Source organism: Carex rostrata, chromosome 2 (genome assembly GCF_964058835.1).
Source record: "Carex rostrata chromosome 2, lpCarRost1.2, whole genome shotgun sequence".
Classification (NCBI taxonomy): domain Eukaryota; kingdom Viridiplantae; phylum Streptophyta; class Magnoliopsida; order Poales; family Cyperaceae; genus Carex; species Carex rostrata.
Window position 1 is genome coordinate 17995465 of NC_135919.1, and position 12716 is coordinate 18008180.

The window sequence follows — 12716 nt, forward strand, 5'->3', positions numbered from 1 at the left end:
AGTTACAAAAGAAAAAACAATGTAAAAATAAATAATCACTGAAATAAATGAAAATAAATAGGAATAAACAGAAAAAATGGACGATCAAACGAGAATAACAGTACCCGCAGGGGACCATCGAAAATTAAATGCAGAAAAATAACTTCTTGTAGGGACTGCAAAATCTCCACAATTTTTTTTCCTAAACTATTAATACCTACGCAATTTTATCTTTCAAATGAAATCCATGATGACGTATTTTTAGACTCGTCATCGCACAAATATTTATATCTATACTTGCAAGTATTTTTTAACATATAACACTGAAAGTATTAATATCTAAGTATTGAAAGTATTTATACATATGAGGTCAACTATTTTTGTTACAGAAAAGTTGACACGAAAATAATTGGGGAACTTGAAAATGGATAATCATAACAAGTTACACATCAAAGTATTAATATCTTTTTTTTAAGTGTTAATATATTATCTTCTAAGTATTTTTTTTACATATGACACTGAAAATATTAATATTTAAGTATTGAAAGTATTTATACATATGCATTGAAGTATTTATTCCTATGAAGTCAACTATTTATTAAAGTTTAAACTAAGTATTTACCATACTCTCTGTGGTTTGACACCCAAAGTACTACAAGGATAGGTTGTGCGCTTGCAACTAACATTTATTTGGGTATTTAGATTTGTATAAAATAAAGCAGTCAAAATTAGAAGGTTTATAAATTATTTTTCAAGCATTCATTTTTCTTAACGTTTTTTTTACCATTTGATTCTATAAAAAATTTGTTCAAAATTTTAATTTTTTGCACGTAGACACATAACTCATGAATTTTATATGGGTTCCGATTATACTTTTATGAATGATCTAGATTTTTACGATAATATTATGTAATTTTGTAGGCACTTTTTTTATATAAAAAATGTCAAAGACAAATTGATCAAGTACAAAATTGCCTTGTGTTGTACAGTTTTGGGCCGCATCAGATAACTCTTAACCAATGATTTAAATAGCGATTTTAGTGATATAGTAGGACGGTTAAAAAAAAATAAGCGATTACACTAAGTAGCTAGCTATAACGCCAATAGCTAGTTATATAGTTATATATCGCGCATAGCGCCATAGCTTTTATGATCCGAAAAAGCTATAGCTAGCTATTTAGAACACTGCTCTTAAAAAGTAAACCTCCTCATCTTTAATTCAACGAATATACATACACTGACGGTGGGTCCCACCCTTCAGACTCTTCTAAGTCGGGATCCCTCTCTCTAATTTGGATATTCGCTCATTATCCCGCGTGATCCCTCTCTCTAATTTCGATATTCACTCCTAATCCCGCCAAGTTAGGCGGTTATCAGACCCGATCAATTTTATCGCTTCCCCATCGCTCTGCTTTGCCCCCATTCTCCCTCCGCCTGCCTTCTCTTTTCATTTATTTCCTCTCTCTCCCCCTCCCGGTCCGGCCTTAAGACGCAATCAGACCAACTCAGAGTCTAAGGACTACAAAATTCTCAACGTGAGATAGTGAGATCACACCTGTAAGTACAATTCTATCGTTTTTGCTTGTTTTTATCTTTAATGTACGTAACATAAATTATAAGTTCCACTAATAAAGTTTAGATGATAATCACAGGCCTTTCAAGAGAGATAAAGAGGATTCAATCTTGCTGAAATTGGGTTCCTTAGTGTTCATTTGTATTGATATTTAACACCTGAACTGGCTTCCTTCTTCTTTTTTTATTTTACTTTTTTTTATCGGACTCACTGAGGAATTAATGTGCTAATCATCTTTCATTTTGCAAAACTAATCCTAGTGTAAAATACTTTAAGGAATGAAGGAGATTCTGGCCCTAATTAATGTGCTAATCAACTTTGGAGTATACAATTTTCACCAGAATAATTTAAAAATTGATGGTGTTACTGTACACAAGTTTGTTCATTGTTAGTGAAATTATGAAAAAGTAATTTGCAAATCTTATAAACTTATTTGTGTAATTTACAAATCCTTTTCAGTTCCCTATCATTACTAGGTATGTGAAATTCCTTACGGGATTGAATTGGTGTTGGTTAGCAAACTCAACCAATTTGGCCTTTCGAAGGTGTAGTTGTAGGTTTGCTAGATACCATCTGCTTAAGAAGGCAATTCATTAGTTTCTAGATACTTCTTCTTGGCATTTGCATTTACTCCTTTTTTTTTTTGGTAATGAAATTGGCTAGTTCATACCACTATCATGTTTCATTTGTTTCCATCTGTGCCATCTTAATTTTTTTTATAATTATTTTGTTTCAGCAAATAGTCATGCTCCTCAACTAGAGGTTACTTCAAATTACCTTTATTCAACTTGCATACATAGAGATATCAAGAAGACTTCAAACACCACCTCAGGCATTTTAAGGTATTAGCATAACTTTTTTAATATTTTTTTCTATATATTTTGTTAGCCTGCTTCGATCATAGAGGCACACTCGACAAACCAGCTCGAACCTGTGCATTAGAGGCCACAGAAGGAGCACTTTGTGTAATCTTTTTTTATATTTACATACATATATTTTCATTTAATATGCAGTAATGTTCAATTAAGCCCTGACTTAGATATTATTCGTTCAATAAGACTTAAACCTTGAAGAATCCTTAAAAAAATTCAATTATGGCCCGAGTAATGTTCAATTAAGTTTTTTTTTTGTTTTCTTGAAACAGTGGGGGTGGCTTATTGTGTAAGAGGAGATGCTGAAAGGCAAGAAAAAGCCATGCAGGTACTTTGAATTGTATAGTGATGACTTTTGCTGGTAAATGTTACAGTTGGTTCATTGATTTATAGCTCTTGTTATATGAAATATTATATAATTTTGTCCCATAAATATTCTTCTTATGACCAGCAATAATGAGTAAATGGGCAGAAGAGCACCTCCATTTTCACAATTTGCAAAAAGGGTGACATTAGGAATCAATAACTGCAATTATGGATCAGGGAATTACTTTTTGAACAGTACTCTCGCGTAGAAATTTAATTACAAAAGATATAACACTTGAATACATCCATTTGATCAACATAGAGGGAAACAAGCTTTAAAAAGGAGGAAAAAAAGGAATGAAACAGAAAAACAGTTTGGGTGAAATCGAGAACTGATCTTATTACTTTCTTTTTTAGTAACAACCTTTACAAATGACACTATGATTCCGAGAGGTGTGTTCTGCTGCTCGACCCTGTTCTTGGGACAGGTTAGTCCTTTACTCTTTGATTTCGAGATTTGCAACTTAGTCCTTTACTCTTTACAAATGGGTTTTCATAGTGTGAAGCAGAAAGGAAGGTCAACCCTCTTTAGAGCTACAAAGTCGGATATGAAAGAGCCAGCATGAAATCCTCAGGTTGACTGTACAGCCTGCACCATGTCTCAACCTGAACTCATGTTGGTTAGTATCATAAATTGTCCCTAGAGTTCCTGGCAATTCTATCAGTTGGTTCCTTATTTTTTCTTGAAAGTTTGATGAAATTAGGAACATGGTCTCTTTTAATCTATAATTTCGGTCCTGTCACTATGAGCGCAGAACCAAAATTTTGGTCCATCTAGCTGTATACAAATTGAGCAGTAGTTCTGCTTGTTTCTTTGGTTCTTTTGGCTTGGTTATTAAATTGAGACCTCGACAAATTTAATCAGAATTTAAATCTCTCTTGATATCGGTTTTTTCAGTACCATTGAAAAGAATCACAGTACCAGTTCCAGATATGTTACTGAGGTCTCTAATTTGCGCTGGGGTGCTAGACTTGAGCTAGGCATAATATGTAAAGTTTGTAATTTTGTTGTTATGTTTTCCAATGCGCACATCTCTTTGTATTTTTCTTTTTTGGTGTTATAAGGAATAAACAGTACCTCATCTAATCTTTTTCTTGGTACAACTAATCCGCGATATGTCAATCTAAATTTGAATACCGTAAAAAGAAGCATAAATAAATTACCTCAAATGTAGAAGACCAAACATCCTAACAGAACTTACGTCAGATTTTGCTACTCTACAAAAAAATATACAGTTATAACAGACTTATAAGATCATTTTAGAATTTTTTTTATGTCAGTCACTCTACTAAAATATAAAGAATAACTGCTATAATAGACAAACAACTTAAATATAGATCATTCAACTTTTAAACTTGTAACTTCTTTTTTCGATATAAAAGAACTGATTACAATTACATAATTGACTGACCATTCACAGAATATCATCGGAATCCATAGCAACATATCGAACAATTACAAAACTACTATATGACAATAAAAAATTATTTAAAATTCAATGAATTCACGGTCATAATGTAAACATTGAAATTTTATAAATAGATCAAAATTATAATACTACTTTATGGCAATGAAAAATATTTAAAATTCATTGAATTCACGGTCATAATGTAAGCATTGAAAAAAATTATGAACTTCAAAGTTGTAATAATAAAGAAATTGCACTTGTCATATTTTAGGTTTTGAAACCACCATAAAATAAGGCATAGAAATATTAGAATAAACTTATTGTTATGTCAAATTTATACATGTTTATAAACTTATTGGCCTTTGAATTTGCCTTAAAACAAGCTACAAATTTCATCAAATTTGATGCACGAAATTATCTAAAATGACAAACAGTAAAATCTGTAATTAAAACTTTCCATTTCATTGAATCTTGACCCACCATCATCACTAAAGTCATAGGTATTTAATCCAAACCATGCCTGACATGGTGAGATCAATGTACGGTCGATGTCAGAAAATAAATTTATTGCATTATTTATATCTAAATTGTTCATGAGTAATAAATTCAAGAAGTAAATTGTTACTAATGGATAACATTTCTATGTCTAAATTGCTCATATTGGTACCTAGTTACCTACAAGACTGGTATCAACCCAATACCATCTTTTTTATTTTATGATAAGCGCATCATAACAGCAAAACATATACTCATAGGAACATCATTTTTCGGTCTATCACACACAAAACATCTTGTGCACCGAGTTACCTTTTGAAAACACATTTTAAAAAGAAAAGGAGAAAAGGCACCATGCTTAATTAAGAGTTATTTTACAAATGCCCACCTCACTTGGCAGATTTACAAAACAACCATCCAGATCTTAAATTCTTTCCAAGTCAGAACCAAAACAGCACGTCAAAAAAACTAAGAAAAAGAGAGTTCAGGGGCCAAACAGCAATGACCAAAAGAAACTGGTTTCACTCAACATCAAACCCCTTCTCCTGGAGTTCTTGAATGACATCATTTCTTATGCGAAACTAGAGTTTATGTGCCTCTTGCTCAATTTTTTTGTTCTGAAGCTGCTTCTGCATGTTATCAGAATCCATATTAGATTCTACAAATATATTTGACAGATTTAATAATACATCCATGCAAATTATTTAACCAAGGCCATCTACAGTAAAAGAGAACAAATTAATCCAGGTCTCTTTTCTAATACTGGCATGTCCATCCTAATTTGTACTCTAAACTCAAGAATTATTGTTTTGGCTTAATAGTCTATAATATAGTAATTCAACTCTGTTGTTCTGAGTTATGGCTAAGATTTCCAGAGAACATTGATCTGTGCAACTCTGTTATTTGATTTCATTAGAAGGTAAAATTACAGAAAAACTAGTTTCTCAGGCTTGGCTCATTATGTATGATTCAATTGCAAAAGCATATCAGCCTTCGGCACAACGGCATCCAACGCGTAACTTAGGTGCCGCTCGTAATTAATTTGAGAAATCTAAATAATAATTCTCTGTGAGCAATATCGCCTATAAAAGTGCAACCTTTGTAAATATTGGATTATGAATGAAAGTTATCAATTTCACTGAGTTCTTCGAAATAGCTTCTAGCAGCATCATTTTCCTATAAGAAATTGAGAAGATTAATACAAATTTGGTAGGGTGATAAAATATAATTTACCAGTTATTTTATGTGCATAATTGGGGACTGCATTTTTTTCAAATTTCAATAAAATAGGTAAGACCAGGAGCACCATTAATACTATTTGATCGAAGAAATGCAGACGCATATCGGATCTGTTGGTTTAGCATTACCAAATTTTAGTGAGGTCTAAAAAGAAGTAAAATATGATTTGACTGTCATTTTTTTTATTGTGCTTACTAATCAAACAGGTTATGAAACACCCAAGTAGATCACCTTTCTTTCATTTCAACAACAGACTGACAATGGCACTTAACTAGCTAACTTAGCAACATATTTTAATATAAACCAGACCCATGTTGCAAGTAGACAAATTCAAATACAAATCCTTATGATGGATTAATTTAGAACTAATATGTGAAGTTGAATCGAATAAGCTTAAATTGGATTCATGAGAAAATATACAGTTAACTATAATAACACCAAAACTGACTAAAATTTGCACACAAGGACAACTTAACAAGCTTCAAAGATGTCAGGATACAACCCCTGACACTGTTAGATACCTCAATTGAGACATAACTTAAATTCAGAATTAAATAAGAAAAACCAATTTGTAAAACAAAACTTGACATGGTAATGGAAGACCAGAAACCGATTCTTCAAACCCAGAGAAAGAATCAGTTACCTGCTTTGGCCTCCCTCTGATGAGAGGGTCTTGTGTGCGTGAGAGAGAGACCGGCTAGAGGATACAAAGCGATTGGAGAGAACAAGAGATGGGTAATACGGAGCAAAGGGAGAAAGAGCGACCGACGGGAGATACGGAGAAAACGAGAGGGGGAGACCGACAGGAGGGGGAGGTCTCAGAGGATGCGAATTCGCCCAAGGGAGAGGGGCGATCCACGAGAGGAAGAGACGACGAGAGGGAGAGATATCTCAGAGATGTGAATTCGCAAGGGAGGGGTGATTAACGAGAGGAAGAGACGGGAGCAAAGTGACGGAGCTCTAACAGAAAGATTAACGGAAAAAATATTATATGAAGCCATTCCAATTTTACCCTTTTAAAATTAACGGCTGTGATAACTTCGGACAAAAATTTGAAAAAAAATTCTGATCCATGACAGCATCACTCAAAAAATAATATATATTATATAGAGGTGACGAGAGAATGATTAGCGATCCCTTTGTTACAGGCCATAACGATCTTGTGATACGGTATCCTCGACGGAGCTAGCTTTGTTTGTTTCGGATCGGACGGATCGTTTCGGATCGACGGAACAGATCAGATTTTGCAAATTTTAATAATATATATTTTTTTAATTCAGACAAGATCTGATTTGATTCATCTGATTCAAAATGAACGGATCAGATTAAAAACTTCGCACAACTCCACAGAAATTGGCTCCGCGAAGAATACCGGATACCGGTATAGATTTTCATTGATAACTTGTCTCGAATGCACCAATTACACTTTGCAAGTGAGCAGCATATTAAAAAACAAAAAACAAAAAAAATCCGTGTAACCTTGCTAATCACTCAAGAACAAAAGGAATCAATTTTTAGATCGTACGACCCCTTTAGGAGACATTGAAATCCGAGCTTACTCCGGATTCTTTTATTTTCAGATAGCTCGGTGGATAAAGAAAATGTTAATTTAATTTGTTTCGAAAATTTATACATATGGCAATTTTTTAATTTAAATTATAGTAAAAAAAATTATTCAAAACTTGATTAGATGGATTTTTCTTTTTTGAAGATGATAAAATCCACTGTAGCATCTTGTTACAATTCACTGGATTTAATCACACAACATATTTATTGTTGTTTTTTTGAGACAATTTTTTATGAATCACTCATCAATTGCAAATATTTGGATGACTGGATTTGTCAAGTACTTAGTGAAGACATCTTCCAATTACACTTTACTTCTGACAAATGAGATTTTTTATTTCTCAATACTATACTTTTTCTCTGACAAAGTGGCAGTCGACTTCTATATGCTTTGTCCTTTTATGGGACATGATTGGATGCAATATGTCGTATAGATTGGTTGTCACAGTACATTCGCATTGTTCCTGTGAGTTTTGTCTTTATGTCGCTGAGTAGCTGCTTGATCCAAATGAGTTCATTTGAAGTGGATGTCATGGCTCAATATTCTGCTTCTGCATTTTACCAATTGTCACAACACATTATGCTTCTTGCTCTTCCAAGTGACCATGTTGCAGCCTACAAAAGTACAAAAACCTATGATTTTTGTTCTAGCTACCGGCTCTAGGTTCGAAGCCAGACATTCAAGTTAAGAGGTCAAATGTGAATGGGGTCAATCATATAAAAAAAAAATTGTTGTGAATGGAGTCATTTTACACTAATTGTAATATTTTACTGTAAATTATATAGAAAATAAGTTGTAATAAAAAAATTCGAAAAAATATGGAGATCAATTAATTCTCATTCTTACACTATATATATCTGCCTCTGACCGACCCAATTTATATCATAAAAACCAACCACGTCATTAGAATTATTTTTCTTCATCCAAATTTCTCGAGTTAGAGTGCTTTAAAGATATCTCATTATTTTATCAATTGCACTCAAGTAACTGGTGTGCGTAGCATACATAAATTGTCTTGTAACATTAACTGCAAAGACAATTTCAAATCTAATAAGTGTAAGGCAAATTTGTCTACCAACCTTTAATATTAGAAAGTTCAATATAATCACAGAGGAACAAATCTGACTTATTAATTAAATGACCTATTCGTGACAAAGGACTAAATTTAGTGATCTTCGACGAAATTTATCAAAAAATATCATTGACACCTGTAACTGTACACACTTGTTTTTATATTAAAAAGTTCCTAACAAAATATTAAAATCAACAACGTCCATTGGAATATTCAAGTATGCCAACGACTGTGAGATTTGAGAGCCCTCATTATGTGCTAAAAAAAGGTTTTGTCAGGATGTTCGACAAATTTGTTAAAATGATCAACAAAATGATTTGATCATAATCAATAAATTAATCTTACTAACACAAATTAATTTGGTGACTTTCCGGACATCTAAAATATATTTTAGTTCCCTCATTCTTTTCACATTCTGCGTATTATCAGCCGTGGGCGGAGATGTTGATCATCTAATGTCTTTCAAAAATTCTCTCCCAAATTCTAATTTGTTATCCAACTGAAATCGCATGCATGGAGTGTGTGAATTTCAAGGCATAAAATGTAAAGGAAGCCAGTGTCCTCTGTGACCATTCAAGGATTACCACTTGCAGCAAACTTCAGTTCAATCTCAGTTTACATCCTCTCTCTTGAAAACCTAGAAGTGCTCTCTTTCCATTATACCAATCTCAATGGATCCATATCAGCCCTTGCAAATTGCACCATGCTACTCAAAGAACTGGACCTATCTAGTAACAAACTTCAAGGGTCTGTTTATGATACAGCTTCTCTAGCAGCCTCTTGTTATTCTCTTCAGTCGCTCAACCTTTCTAATAACAATATTGGCCAGGCCTTCAATAGTTTCTCTCCAGCTCTCACCCAATTGAAGATGCTAGATCTATCCAACAACAAAACCACAACCAACAAAGATATCATGTTGTTATTCTCTAAACTCAAATTACTCAAACATCTAGACATCTCCAATAACATCATTAAAGGCACCATACCACAAATTACCAATTGCACCTCTTTGCAATATCTTGACCTATATATATTCCAATCAATTTACTGGTACCATACCGGCCAGTACGTTCTCAAGTTGCCTAAATTTAACTTATCTAAACCTCTCATATAACCATTTTACTGGCATGCCCCCGCCCGACATAGAGGCATGTACGAATCTCATCACTCTGAGCCTCTCCAAGAATAATTTTTCTGGTGAATTCCCAATGTGGTCCCTAGTGCCATTGCCAGACTCCAATTTCTAGAGTTGGCATTTAATAAACTTCAATGGTAATTTACCAGAATCTATTACAAAGCTTAGAAGTCTCCACTTATTGGATCTTAGTGCTAACAGGTATTCGAGTTTGATATCATGATCTTTGTGCACCGGTAGTGTGCCTAGATTAAAAGTGTTACAGCTACAAGATAACTATTTTACTGGTCCTATACCTGCTTCCCTAAGCAAGTGCACTGTCTTGATATCACTTGATCTAAGCTTGAACTTGCTGTCTTGGTCCATACTAGGTTTTCTAGGGTCCTTTCGCAACTCTGAGCTCTCATCCCTCAAGTTACTTACAAATCTACTATTGGACTACAACAACCTAAGTAGTACAGTACTAGATAGGTTAGCGAATTGCACCAGCGTCAACTAGATTTCTCTGGCAAGCTACTGATTGACCGGATTGATACCAATTTGGATCAATAATTCATTTACTGGGTCGATACCACCAAGGCTTGGTGATTGTAAGGGCCTGATGTATTTAGATTTGAGCAGCAACTCTCCATTCCACCTGCTTTGGCAAAACATTCTGGTAATATTGTGGCAAACCTTATGGTGGATGGTAGGCTATATTTTAGCAAGAGAATTATAGTGGATGGTAAGTTATGCCACCGTATGAATATTTTTTTGGAGTTTGATGGTATCCCGTATAATGAGCTGATGAGCGTCCCAAGACTACGTTATTGCAATTTCATGCAAGGTTATATGGCTCATATTGACAAAACTAACCACAACCTTATAAATCTCTTATCAATGGTTTTTCTTGATTTGTCATACAATCAGCTCGATGGTCAAATTCCAACTGAGATTTCTACAATGCAATTTTTGACCTCCTTGTATCTCGACCATAATTGGAGAAAAAAAAGTAGGTGAAATAAATCTTTTATTTTTTTGACTTGAATACAAAAATAGTTAGGAGTTAAAATTACTCAGATTTAAGATTTTAAGTGCTTGTAGATAGAGGTTTGAAAGTTTTCCAGTACCATTGTAAATGTTATAAACAAAACTTGAAATGCTTGAATGTGAGCATTGAAAATTAAAGTTAGACATCAAACACTTGGAGGATCCACTCGGAGATTTTATTTGGGGGTCATTTATCAAGCTCATTTTTTATTCCAAGTCCTTTGATTCATTTAACCTTCTATTTTAGTTATTTTAAAGATTAAATTGACATATGAGTTAGGCTGGGGTGCTATGGATAGCATAGTGGCCTCTATGCTACGGCTCAATATTCGAGTTTTCAAAATATAAACGGTCGATCCGAACCGTTCATCTTATTCTCCATATTAATATCTGCTTGGAGACCAAATTTTATAATTTTTTGAATTTTTTTACTATTTATTAAGCCACTTTGAAAATCGCTAATCCAACGGTTTTACTGTTTTGTGCAGCCACCGTTGGATCAACAATTTTGTAAAATACTTAATAAATAGTAAAAAAATTCAGAAAAATGTAAAATTTGGTCTCCAAGCAGATATTAATATGGAGAATAAGATGAACGGTTCGGATCGACCGTTTGGATTTTGAAAACTCGAATATTGAGCCGTAGCATAGAGGCCACTATGCTATCCATAGCACCCCAGCCTAACTCTTGACATATTATAACCCTCCTCTCTCTCAATACTGTTGTGTCAGACTCTCTCTCCGGCAGCTCCAATACTTCTCAACCCTAGTGCAAGCACAACAAATCAGACTTCTTTGTACACTTCTATTATAAACAACCTTCTACCTAAAAAAAGACTTAAATTTGCACCAATTCCTTAAATTTAACAATCATTGGAATAGAGCTGACGTCGTGGGAGAGGAGGGTTAAAATGAAAGGAGTATATTTGTCAATTTAATTTTTAAAATGACTAAATAAAATGTTAAATGAATAAAGAGAGAGAGAAAAAAATATCAAGTTTAATGAGAATATAAGATATTATGGTGCTTTGATGGAATATTAATTTTTTTTTAAAGTTAGTGGTTTTGAAATGTCAACTAATAATTTCTTTAATAAAAAAAAATAGAACTTACAACGAATCAAATAACTCTAATGTTAAATCCACTCTTTTATTCTACAAATCTTCCAAACTACTTAAAATAACTCTAATATTTTAGTCTCACTAATATACACTCATAATTATTCTATTACCTTAATCCCTACCGCTCTCTATGACCAGATCCACTATTTTGACCACCGCCGCGCTCCGATGCCCGAATCTACTCACCCGCGCTTTGATCGAGATGATGTAGAGACTCAACGTAGAAATTCAACAAGGTATGCAGACAAGCAGGGGCGGACGCAGGATTTTTGTCAAGGTGTGGCAATAATCAGATGCAAATAGCTTATCGGGTTCAAACCTAATAGCTTATCGGGTACAATTCAACATAACAAAAAAAATACCAATCAATATAATAAAAATCCTAAATTACTTGAAAAAAATCAACAATTCAACATTTATAGGGAATTTGAAATCAACATTTTGGTTCAACTTGGCAGCCTCTGCCTTTGAATTAAAAAAAAATAAAAAATAAAAACATTTTGGTTCAACTAATTTTCGCTATTTGGGATCAGCGTCTATTTGGGCTCCGCTAATTTGTTTCGCTCAGAGTTTATATGGGCTCCGTTCTGTCTATTAGAATTCCAAAATGGGCTACAGGGGGCAATTTGAATTCCAGGGAAGGGCAGAGGTCCGAAAAACAGATTTTTAGCACTATTTTTGAAAATCTAGCAGGGGGCAGCTGACCCCCTCTGTGCTACAGTAGATCCGCCCCTGCAGACAAGGTCCTGTTACGACCAGGAATGATAAACGAAATACTTTTCAGTAATGGGAACTATGTCTTTACCTTCCCTCAAAGAGCATTTGCTGACCAGTGAGGCCCAGAGGATATCTCCATTAT

At 33.8% G+C, this 12716-nt stretch overlaps 1 long non-coding RNA gene across 1 annotated transcript; it reads right to left on the reverse strand.

Annotated features, from left to right (window-relative positions):
* Window positions 1-5052: 5052 nt before the first annotated feature.
* LOC144550620 (uncharacterized) lies at window positions 5053-6814 on the reverse strand. Its single transcript, XR_013510521.1, has 3 exons — window positions 6577-6814; window positions 5792-5870; window positions 5053-5323 (listed from the first exon to the last, which is right to left on the reverse strand). It is a non-coding gene; the product is annotated as an uncharacterized LOC144550620 (long non-coding RNA).
* Between the last annotated feature and the right edge of the window lie 5902 nt (window positions 6815-12716).